This window comes from Polyodon spathula, chromosome 5 (assembly GCF_017654505.1).
Source record: "Polyodon spathula isolate WHYD16114869_AA chromosome 5, ASM1765450v1, whole genome shotgun sequence".
Classification (NCBI taxonomy): Eukaryota; Metazoa; Chordata; class Actinopteri; order Acipenseriformes; family Polyodontidae; genus Polyodon; species Polyodon spathula.
The window spans coordinates 69,730,336-69,742,999 of record NC_054538.1 but is presented as its reverse complement, the minus strand read 5'-3'; the positions used below and the strand labels follow the sequence as shown (position 1 = coordinate 69,742,999).

Sequence of the window (12,664 nt, the reverse complement as noted above, 5' to 3'; positions counted from 1 at the left end):
TATATATATATATATATATATATATATATATATATATATATATATATATATATATATATAAAATAATTTTTAAAGGAATCATTTTTTTTGACAGTCCCAAATGGTTCAATAAATTGGCTAAACTAAGGACTTTTTAAATATTCAAATCCCTATGGTATTTGTTATAATAAATTCTATGCACCTAAGATCATCCCCTTTTAAGGACAACATTTGTTGGCCTTTTGACTGTCCTTAATAAAAAGGTTTCAGTTGCAATTTATGAAAAAAGTGGGGATTTATGTAATGATTGGGTAACATATTTAGGAACTTTAAAAAGGCCTGCTGTCTTTCAAATGCCCATATTTAAATGATATGTCTGATTCAGAGCTTCAGAATTATAAGTGAGAGTGGAGGGTTTATAAAAATGACTATATATATACACACACTATATAAAATGGTTTGTAAATTACTGGTATTGAAATTAAACAGGGCTCAAAATGGGAGTTTCTTATGTATTGTATATAGCCCTGTCTAGTGAGTTTTTTTTTACTTTCCTCTGAAGAAGCGCTGAGGTTGAAAACATCCTCAATGAAAGTGTACCTCTGGATATATTCCTCATATGAAAGAACAGAATCCATGTGCTGGATCTCTATGAAAAGATTACTACCGTACATTTGAGCAGCAGTTTTGCAGTTTTCCCATGCCTATACTATGTATTGTTTCTAAACAGGCTTTGCCATACCTCACTGGGCTTCACACTGCTTATCATTGCTTTATGATTACAGTTTTCTCTGATTTTACTATGGGAAACATTTCTAAGTTATGTCGTAGGGAAGGGATTCAATGAACCTGTTTACAGAAAATATAAATTTCAAACAATACATTAAACTAGCAACTTGTTTTGGTGTGCTCAAGACATTTATTGAATCCAAATGATATTTACTCCACATTCACGCTATTTTCTGAACGTTGGTTTTCCCTAAACTTTTCCATAATATATTTTTACACAATACATGATGATGAATGATGTAAAAGGTGCTGTTGCCATAGACTTTTTTTTTTTTTTTTAAAATGCTAACACTTTCCATTTTTAAAACACTCTTTTTTTGTGTGTTACAGACAAAAGCACAAGGAAGATGAGACAGTCTTATACAACCTCTCCAGTCTGTCCAAGTCTTGGGCCAAAGGCTTTAAAATACTGATCCTAAAATATCCCCTCATCAATACTGTACCAACAAATACACTAAAAACAAATCAGGCTGTAGTTCTTTTTACAGCAGACCACCACAATTCCATCCTTGTACCTTTCGTTTCCTCACGTTACTTCAATGTTAACACTGATATACTTTTTTTTTTTGTACGTTTGTATTTCACAGGAAAATCGTTCTGATTAGATGGTAATCTATTGACATTGACTTTCTGTGTTGACTGGATATACTTTGGGGGGGGGGGGCAAAATTTAAGAAGGAATAAAATTATACACTGTATACATCATCTTAAATACAAGCCTCAGTAAGAAGACAATGAAGGTGAAAATCTAAGACCGCTGCTAATAGAAGTGAAGGAGATTAAAATATATAGCAATCTTCAGTCCCCAGTGTTAAAGGTTGTGCTTTGCATATGGTTTTTCCATGAAGATACACAGTAACTTTATCAGATAGGCATCGCACTGACTGCACTCCTTTCCTGGTCTTGTATTTTCCTAATTGTTCCTGTAAAATCAGACGATGACTAAAAAAAGGTTAAAATACATTGCAGCGACCTAGTTATTATTTTCAATATTCTGTATTAGAACATTCAGTAAATGTATTAGTTATATTGTATTGTTACATTTATTTTGGTATTAGTAAATTCCGGAATTATAACACATCAGCTATATGGTATCATTATTATAAATTTTGTATTTTAAATCGACAAATTGGGAGCGAACAGTGTTCAATAGTTGATTGGGAGTTCTGCGGTGCTCTGTGTATTGGTGAAATTCCAGGGCAGGGAGCCAAGCTGCAGAAGAAGAGCAGTATACCTCTGTGAAGACAAGGAATTCCAAGTATTCTCAGATTTTAAGTTGCAAATGTCAGTTCTGGTATTTATTTTATGTTACTTTAGAGTCTTGTCTTACTGATTATTGGAAATCACATCCAATCCATAGAATCCTAATGCAACTATTTCCTCCCCCCCCCTCATTCTCATGCTACGAATCATAATTAGCTTTCAGTTTGGGACCTATTTACAAAATATAGGATTGTCGGCTTAATTTATCAAAAGTCCATTTTGACTAATCAGATCAGTTTTAAACATATAGCAAACTTTTAAATATGAGATTTCTGCAAAGTGTAATTTGTCTTTAAAGTGCAATACAATGTATTGGAGAGTACAGATTAATAAACAGAAAAATGTTGACTAAAATAAATTAATTCTGCATACCGGTATAACACAATGCTCAGACAAGTATTCCAGCGGATATATACAAAAAAATAAAAAAAATATGATAGACTGTAATGTTTCATATTTGTGCTGAAGCATATTTCTATTGAAAAAAAAAAAAGTTCAATGCTTAATTGTATGTTGGTGGAGGGATATATTTTCAATATTGTCAAAATGTAGCTTTGTGAATTGCAATGTTTACTGCTATAGATTATGCTCATTCTTTTTGCCACAATGCCAATAGCATATCTTTATGATTTTATGAAATGTATTTGCGTATAGAGCAACACAAAATATGTACAGCTTTACATTAATACAGTATAGAAATTAAATGAAAACTGTATAAATACCTCTTATGTGTCACCTCTTCTTCAGAACTACTGTAGAATCCACTAACTTGGGCACAATTTGTCTGAAACACAAATAGAAGCACCAGTGACAACCACATTAGATGGTAACACCTAACCTGTTCCGATCTGTTACAATTTCCTTCTTAGCTCCTATTTGACTTATTCAAATAACCTGACTAGTTAACAAAAGCTGTGTTCACTTTTTATCAGTATGCAAAACAACCCCTTTAGATTTTCCACGTCCACTCCCTTCCTGCACGCTAAAATGATGTTGGCACAAATTGGTGAACTATTGGTGGATACATTCACATAAGCAGCATTTTGGGGAGTGAGAGGGGTAGTGGAAATAAATGATAAGATTCGGCCCTTCAATTTCTAATAAACTCTCTTTTGTAGTGGAGTAAATTGAGATATTTTAACCTTTAAGAATCTGACAAAACGTCTTGTCATTTTATTGTACTATTGCGTCAAAGGCTAAAATATATAGTTCAAATTGTAGGTCTTAAAAGTTTAGTCTCTTTAAAAGAAATGTTCAGAGCACAATGCTTCTCCTACTGGTTTCAGTGCACAGTGCAAGACTAATATGCTTCCCTACCTCAAAACTAGTAAGCATGGAAAATATTGAAATAAGAGCAAACAGCTAAAACAGCTTGAAACAGCTGAGACACTAAGGATAATGTAGATTATATAAAGTATCCATTTAAAGGTAGTCTTGTTGAATACGATGTTGCTGTTTCAGCTTTGACCATTGTTTACCTAGCTTACTAACCAATTTCCTTTTTCAAGCACGGGGGAGGGGGGGGGTCTTGCTTTTGACTCCTCAAACTCAATCTGAAAAGATCCCCAGGGGTGTGGTATTATAACTTATGTCCCATCTGGAATTGTGTCAGATGAGTTAGTAAATGGAAAATGTCCACACCACTACTGATCATTTTTTAAACCATCACACTTCAAAAATTCAGCTTTTAGAAGCAGGGATGCTTTTCTTTGAACAGATAGTAAGCTTGGTAAATAATGAGCCAAACAAAAACAACAATCGAGAATGACAGATAACACATATTATATAATAGGATATTAAACAGAAATCAAATATTATGAAACTGTAGATGATTTACCCGTTTCATCTTCATTGTTTTATATTTGGCAGCATGCTCAACTCTCACTTTAGTGTAAAAGCATGCTGTTTTTAGACGTAGGGGGAGGAATAATAATACATTTCTGAAAAAAGCACTTTGAAATGACAGATTTGGAACTGGACATGAGAACTATTATTCCAAGATCCATTTCTTATTCTTTACATGTCATTATGATCACAGCAGGCTATTATGCTATCAAGATGTACTTTCGCGTTCATAGCACACTCGTACAATGTCTGAACTATACTTCATGGTCATTTCCAACAACGGTAAATACCCTGTTGTGTGCAAGACATTTTACTGTCACCAGAACAGACATTATTAAACTGGATTACAGAAAAATAGAGAAAGGGGGTGGGGAAATTGTAGTCACAAAACACATAATAATTTAATAAAGTTAAAACTTTTAAGAAACTAATGCCATGTTTACGTCTTCATCATGAAAATCACCATGCAAAAACATTACCTTATATCATTCCAATACTGAACAGGTTATTTCGGTCTACAATGCAATCTGCAACCATACATGGCACTAAAGTCAAAGATGGCCTGTATATATCACATTTTTGTATAATTTCCATTTTTTAATTAATTCACCGCCTCACAGTTCCCTGAAAACATTAGTAATTCACAGCGCTCCTTTCTGCTTTCCTGTTTTGTTTTGTTTTTCTGCAGTTCTTTCCATTGGACAATAATTATTTAATGTTCCCCATAATGAGAGTCCTGCCAGCTCGCAGTCCTATCTTGGGCTGAGTACTAGTTTGAAATCAGTTTGATCTGGATCTGCTGCCGATGGAAACTGATTTCGAACGAACCGCTAAGAAATACAGTTTAAAATATCTATATGTTTTCATCTAATTTCTTTCATCATATCAGAAGCCATAGTAGTAATACAGTATTTCATGTTCAATTTCAAAATGTCACATTTTTCAATTTGTGTCAGTTTTTCAGTAAGTACTACAAAGCGGTATGTAATTCAGTATGTTAACATAGCAGGTTTCATTCGACTTTATGAAGGAAAATGAATTAATTCTATAGGGTGATGAAAAGCTTTTGGCCATAGCCTATACATTTGAAAAAAATAGGAGCACGCTAAAAGAGCAATGTTCTTGTATTGACGGTGTGCTATAGATGTCAAGTCAATATACAGAATGTCGTAAAAAGCCGAAGGCCAGGGGCCGCAACGCGCCTGCATGAATGCGCTTCATTGTTTTTTCATAATAATGTTACAATAATAAATATATAAGCTTAACAGCAGATACCTGGTGAGTGCTTGGCTTTTTACAACATTCTTCATAGCTTATACATGAATATATATTAAATGCAGATTTTACTTCTAAATAGCATTGGCAGATTTTATATTTGTAGTTTTTTTTCTTTGTTTTTTGAATGAGAATAGTTCCTAATGGAGACCCAACATATACTTGATTATCTCCGTTTCTACTTCGAATAGATTAGGAACAAAATGACAGTTCAGGCAGTAATTTCAGTAAGTAATTTTACTTAGATGTACTTCTCTATTCTAACCCAGTCATTCCCCTGTAAGACTACTATAGCATTGCTCCCATCTATAATTCAGGACTGATAAAACCACTTCAATCACAACATGCATATACTTTAATGCTATGGGCCCTGAAGTGATGAGTTATAGATGGCTGACTGTACAGAAAGCAATCGCTAAGCAATAACCACATGAGCATATGATGTCCAAAAAAAAGAATAATCAGAGAAAAAGATAATACTCCGAGGAAGGAACGGTGGAATTTAAAGTGCACAGCTAATCATTTCATAATGTAACAGGCTTTGAACTTCCCTTTGCAAATATGCATTTTTGATGGAAACAAATGCCTTGGCAAATATGAAAAATCATGACGTGTGATACTATGTTAAGGAAAATTTCCAGGCCTTATTCTTAGGAAGTCGGTTACTGCCTCACTCCCTAAGCATGCTGCTACTGTGTGAAATGACCAACGAAACACAACACTACCTAAAAGCAATACTTGCAAACAGAGATCTGACCCAAGACCTGAAACTAGTGTACAACTGGTAAGATTTAGCTATAAACGCTATACCAGCCTCACTACAATAAATGTGCATTTTTGAAATCTATGCAATTGTCTAAATATACTTAATTATCAGTTTGTTTTAATATAACTTCTAATATAGATCTGCTGTCCACCAACATAATACATTTATAGATATATTTTATAATACATTTTAGAGTTCATACATAAGCAAGGTAAACGTTCCTGTTTGGACAATCATATGTATATGTATATATATATATATATATATATATATATATATATATATATATATATATATATATATATATATATATATATATATATCACACACACACACACACACACACACACACACTAGATAGATAGATACATAGACAGTTGCACTCTGCTGTACCAGCCAAACTTGGCGATAATATATTTAGGTGGTGAATCAGACTGAAACAAAAAACTACAGTAAATACAAATGATTCTGAACAAGAAGAATGCATTCATTAGGATAGCTAAACCAATATGCTTTTTAAAGGAGGTCCCAAAGTTTGAGAAGCACTGACCTACACTAGTTTATTTTGTAACTCCAGCTCACATTGCAATACATTCAGAACATAGGAAACATGAACCCTTTCTGAACTTTGGTTTTTTGATGATATTAGGTGTTCCGCATGAAAACCCTTCTGAGGCTCAGAGCATTCCAGATATGAGCTGTCAGTCACTCAACTCCACCTATTTCACTGCTAAATTTCTGAAACATCAGTCAGAAAGACTCTTAACTAAATTCCTTACAATAACACAAAAAATGATTGTTTTTCGAAGAATTTCAGAATTATTCATTCTTTAACCTTCACACTGTCTTTGGCAAGAGGTCTGGTCATTTTACTCTTTCATTAGTGTGCCAGTGACAAGGTCTTGTTATAAACATATTGTTACAATTACAGGTTATGGGGGTCTCAGAGTCACATCCAGTCTGTGCAAAGAGGCCAAACTTTTGCTGGGGACTATGAAAAGGGTGTCACTTTGGCTCTCACACTCTTGGGGAGGGGGAGGGGGGGCTGGCAGGGTCTCCTTCTACTCATCGCACAACAGCGAACCCTACTGGCCAGACACGGAGCACATTCAGAGTGGATAAGGGGGAAATAGCAGGTTCTGTTTGAATTTACCTCACACTTCAGTGCAAAAGAACTTGAAGGTAAACATTTTTTTTTCTGGTTTGCATCCACAAATATTGCATCTAAACAAACAAGGAAAGTTAATAAGAGTTGAGCAATTTAACCACAGCCAATATTTTAAGTGAATCACACAGAACCAGGACCAGAGTAGATAGTTAGAAATAATAATAACAATAATAATAATAATAATAATGGGTAGGAGACAGTTATTTACACAAAGAGTGGAGAGGGTATGGAATGGGTTACCTAGCTATATGGTTGTTACTGAATCATTTGGCTTTAGAACATTTGGCCAATGGCCTCTTCTGGTTTGAACATTTTCTTATGCTCTTATGTTCTGAAACACACACAAAACTATTTTATGCCAAAACAAGCCAAGTATGCATAGGTCCTCAATAAATATTGCTCCACTGTTTTTTTTTTTTTTTTGCATGAATTTTTATTTTCCCAGGTACAAGGTTGAATGAATTGAACCCATTCAATCATTTTTATCATCAGACATTTCCATAGATTGTTGTCTTTGGAAACGGCCCTTTCTTGGAACTTACACCTACGGTTTGTTACATAATTTGCCTGCGTCTCTAAAGTAGCAACTGTCAAATAGTGACAAAACTTAAGCACAACTTATATAATGTATCACAATATTGGGGTATGTGGATGCTGTTTATCTTTCTGTATATCATTTTTTATTATACATCTAAAGAACTGCTTGTTCACTTGTGATTCCCAAGGGAACAACAACTGTGATGAACTTACTAAGGAGATTGCTAACCCTTCACAATCTTGGATTATATTGAGGCAGTCTGTCTGTATGTCAAATTGTAATTAAACTTGCTAAGAACATTCTTTAATACAAATTATTTCGTAACCTGATGGTGAATGGAAGAGGTCTGTGTCTGGGAGTATACAGTATAAAAGGCACTATGTGTGCCTGTCCTTCCCACTATCTTAAAGTTTTTACACCTGGGCAAATAACGTCATTGCAATACCAAATACCACAAAGTTTTGGACTGTCCAATTTTTTTCCCCCCATGGAAATTCAATGTACTGAAATGATCAGGAATGTCAAGATTTGGTTGGCTTATGTTTTTACTGTAATTAACACTGCATATTTGAAACCCAGCCAGTAGAGGCTTTGATGACTACCAATACACCAAGCCAGCACCTTTCCACAGTGGTGAAGTGTGTTGTTTTCAAATAGAAGGACAATTACGTTTAGCACCAACTTGGAGAGCATCATGCTCGTCCCAGTATACTACAGACCAATCAATCTATTTACAAGGCCCTCCTCACTGATATAATACTTTCAGAACCAGTTGCCTTTTATACAGCTCCAATGGAGGCCAGTTGTACAGTAAAATACAAAATAAAAACAGTTATTTACATCTTTGAACTTTTGGTGGTGTGGAATATTTAAAGTTAATCCAAGGAGTTAAAGAGCAGCTTCAGTCACCGCATTCTGGTGTATTTTTAAAATGCTAATGTTTAAAGCACCCATGTGGCCTCACTGAGCGCTCACAAAATCTGTTTAACCTCCAGGTACATCTGGCACACCATTAATCTGTCTGCCCACAATATTCTGACTCTAGTGGGAGATGCAAGAACTACATCAGTAATATACCACAAATAATAAATGACTAAGGCATTTCTTTTATCCACTAGTTAAGAGTATTTCAGGGGGCCAGGTTAATGGTTGCACGAGATATACTTGGAGGTCGAATGACTCTGAGTGTGTTGATGCCACACGCGTGCTTTATACCTCTGAGATTATACAAAGTCACCAGGACTGAAACAGAAAATTACACAAAGTGAGTCTTAACACTAGCAGGAATACATAAAATAACTATTTCATATGCTTAACAAGCACTAATAACATTATTATGACCAACAGCTGTAGGTCATGGTACTGATTGCTCTAATTGTGTATTTACTGATAAGGTGGTGGACTAACACAGACCTACTTAGCATTATCAGCGCTACACTCATTGGTACTTTTATTTCTCTGCTTTTTATTGTTATTTTAATTTGGAATATATGCTGAGTATCGCACTGTACATAGCTTTAGAAAGTGTATTCTATTACCTGGATGTGATGTCATGAGAAAGACAGACACCATTATGCAATGTGTACAGTGAATTACTGCAGGCCTTTATAAAGAAAAATGCAATGTGTTTTATGTCTTTCCTATATACTGATAAATCTAACTCTACAGCTATGGCCAAAAGTTTTGCATCACCCAATAAAATTTGTAATAATGTCACGTTAACGTATTGAATTACATACCGCTTTGTAGTGTTCCATATGCTTAACAAAAAAGTGACAACAATTTAAAAATCATATTTCAACATCCTGGAGTTGGATATTGGTTGTCAAGAGAAACAAGCTGAAGACAACTAAAAGTTCCAAGCTGTGCTGGTATGGTGACAAATCTGCACAGGTTGGAACACTTGTTAGCCAGTTAGATTGCTCACAGGGAGGTCATGGTAGACCCAAGTCACTTCAAAAGGGGGTCTCAAATAGAAAAAAAAAAAAAAATACACTCTATACTAGACTCTTAATATACATGTTGCTGACAAGAAATGTTGGCAAGTTAATAGACGGTGTTGTGCGACACACTGCTGTTTCGAATTCTGTCCCCGGTCAGTGATATAATATTAAACGTTCTACAACCACAAATGCAGACAACCCTGGCTCTTTTGCAATGTGGTTAAGTCACTCACTTGTGGTGTGCAGGGCGGACAGTTCGCACCTAGTCTCCACTTTGTTACTTTAGCCAGTAGCTAATGTGACAAAGTACTAGGGTGACTGTGTATATGCTCATAAACATCCTAGGAAAGATTCCTCAGCTGGTTCTTCTCACAGCCAATCAAAAATGTTCAAAAACTTTACTGCATGTACAACCACAGCTGCCATCAGAGTTTGGCTAATTAAAAAGGGATACGATAAAACACAATCGCTTTGTCTGGCTTCAAAGGCCATCTAGGGGATACGATTTCATTAGTCACACCATATAGTTTGTGTGAAATATGTGTTCCAGTAGTTTAACATCTAACTACTGCCTTGTGGAAAACTAATTACTGAATCACTCTAAGAGCTCCAGAATGTCCTGCATTTAAGTCTTCTTGAACATCATACATAATGCATGGGAAGCAGTCTCTGCACCCTGATTACAGAACACTGTCATTAAATGGGCAAATTAAAGATGTGAATAATTCACAGACTGAGAGCTTTGGCAGTACTGCATTGTGAAATTAGAATTTCTAATAAGCACTGCAATTTTTTAACCCAATTAGGGGGGAAAAAAATACCACAGGATTGAATTGTACAATAACAATTAAATTGTGTTTGCATCAACCCCGCAAAGCTTTTCTGTGTATTTTTGTTTAACTCATAAGTTATTTTTTCTACATTACACAGAAAGGCATTAAAATCTAGGGAGCACTTTAAATCTTTTAAACAACACCGTTGTAGAAAACACTGTATATCAATTATATACACCCTCAATGCATTAATCTGTATGTATTTAAAAAAATAATAATAATAATTATATGTTGTTAAGGCAGACATTGAGATGAAAAGGTTAACTCTAAATGCCACAATTGTATCTTAAATCACGTATTATTTAATACATATAGTCTATACTGAATAGCAGGTAATTCTGAACAGTAGTACTACATGGTGAAGTCACTTACCTTTACATCCATGTTTGTCGTTTCATAAATTGATTTGTTTAGCCAGCAAAATGAGTCCAGCTGATCCTGCAGAGCACAACACGTTGATGCCCTGCAGTGAGTGTATTGCAAACTGCTGTCATGACCAATACATTCATTTTAAAACCTTTCTCTCTTTTTTTTTCTAGGTTTGCATCACACACAAAGGCAATAAATAAATAAATAAATAAATAAATGCATACATAAAACTCCGTGCTTCGGCGCACTGTGGTCGACACAGAATTGCCAAGCTAGCTACAACAACAAATTACAAAGCAATGGAAGCATTACAAACTCCCCGATAATAAAATCAGTTGGGCAAGCGACGGCAGTTTTCATCCCTTTTCATTTGTGTCCAGATTTTTTTTTTTTTTTTTTTTTTTTTTTTTTTTTTTTGTGAAAATCGGGACGGTAGTCTTGAATGCAGACACAATGCATCGGAGAGGGAAGCTGTCAGTGAATATGAATCTGCATAATGGAAATCAGGGCTACACGGTCCGGTTTTATTTAACTCTGATGTGCTGCTTTTTTAATTAGACAGGAACCAACTCTCAGAGTCAGGCTTTCAAAAGAGAGGACATGCTTCCCATACACTAGTTTCATAACACTCTGAAATAAATATTCAACAGATTTTTTAATTCAGCAGTGTTTTTATTTTATTTTATTTTTAAGAATATTCTGTACCGTGTAATTAAAATAAATAATAGCATTTACAGTATTAGTGTAAGTTTTGTCTTGTGTGGATACAGTATTTTAAATTAATGTACCATGTGATAGATGCATTTAATTAAACTAAAGCATGAACAATTAACATTACCGTTGCCGTAACTGCTTCAGCCAATAGGAAACTGTTTTAATGAGCCTGAAGTTTTGGCTTTTTTTTTTTTTTTTTTTTTTTTTTTTTTTTGTGATTTATGCTTATAAAAACTTAATGCTTATAAAAACTCGAGATTATTATCATGTATGAATATTCTGCAGCACCAAAATGTACAGGAAGCGAGACAACTAAACAAGTAGCTTAAAAGGGCCGTTTTTGTAGTGAGTAAGAGTAAACAAATGATAGCATCTGAGTGAATGGTTCCAGCTAATTATATTTTAAGGGTATTATTTTTCATTACAAGATCTTTTTCTTTTTTTTTTTTTTTTTTAAGAAACATAACATCTTAATTATTATTGTTTTTTTTTTTAATTTTCATTTTATGAACTTAAGAAAATGATGTACAGAAATGTGTTGTTCTGTTCTGATTGGGTCAAGTTTGAGAGTAAGGCTAATAGCATGTGTGTGGGGTTCCGCATACTTATTTGTATATAAGGGGGCGGGACCGAGGGAATAAAAGGGGCTGTGCGTAGTTTGGGTCTTTGTTCCTGGAATCAATGTTGCTATCAGAACTGTGGACACTGAATCTGCTTGCGAGAGTGGCATAAAAAAAAAAAAAACAAAAAAAAAAAAAACGTCTGTTCCGGGATGGAGATCTGTCCAGGCACACAGGCAGAATCGACAGGAGACAGGAGATGGATGATCTTGACAAGAGCACCCGCTTCCAGTGGACCATTCTCCAAACTGCGCCATGCCCTGACCAGCGCCCCAGGGTTTGCCACCCCATCCACAACAGCCCCCTTTACCCTGGACACAGATGCAAGCAACGTAGGCATTAGAGCCGTGCTGTCCCAAGTAGCCCCCGACATCGGAGAGAGAGGAGTGGCATATTACAGCCATGGCCTCAGCAAAGCGAATCGCAACTACTATTAACAGTTGTGGAGACCATCAAACACTACCGCCCCTACCTCTGTGGTAGCACCAGTTTGTGCTCCTCACCGATCACGTCTCATAACAGTGGTTGCTGTGATTTCAGGAACCAGAAGGGCAAGTAGTGT

At 35.2% G+C, this 12,664-nt stretch overlaps 1 protein-coding gene across 1 annotated transcript in view; it reads right to left on the bottom strand.

The window, feature by feature from the left end:
• Positions 1 to 11,120, bottom strand: part of LOC121316242 (PC3-like endoprotease variant B) — a 316,516-nt gene extending 305,396 nt beyond the window's left edge. The window contains exons 1-2 of the mRNA XM_041251182.1: positions 10,772 to 11,120; positions 2,754 to 2,815 (exon numbers count right to left, since the gene is read on the bottom strand). The gene's annotated coding sequence lies outside the window, so the exon portion shown is untranslated. The remainder of the gene's footprint in view (positions 1 to 2,753; positions 2,816 to 10,771) is intronic.
• Positions 11,121 to 12,664: the final 1,544 nt, after the last annotated feature.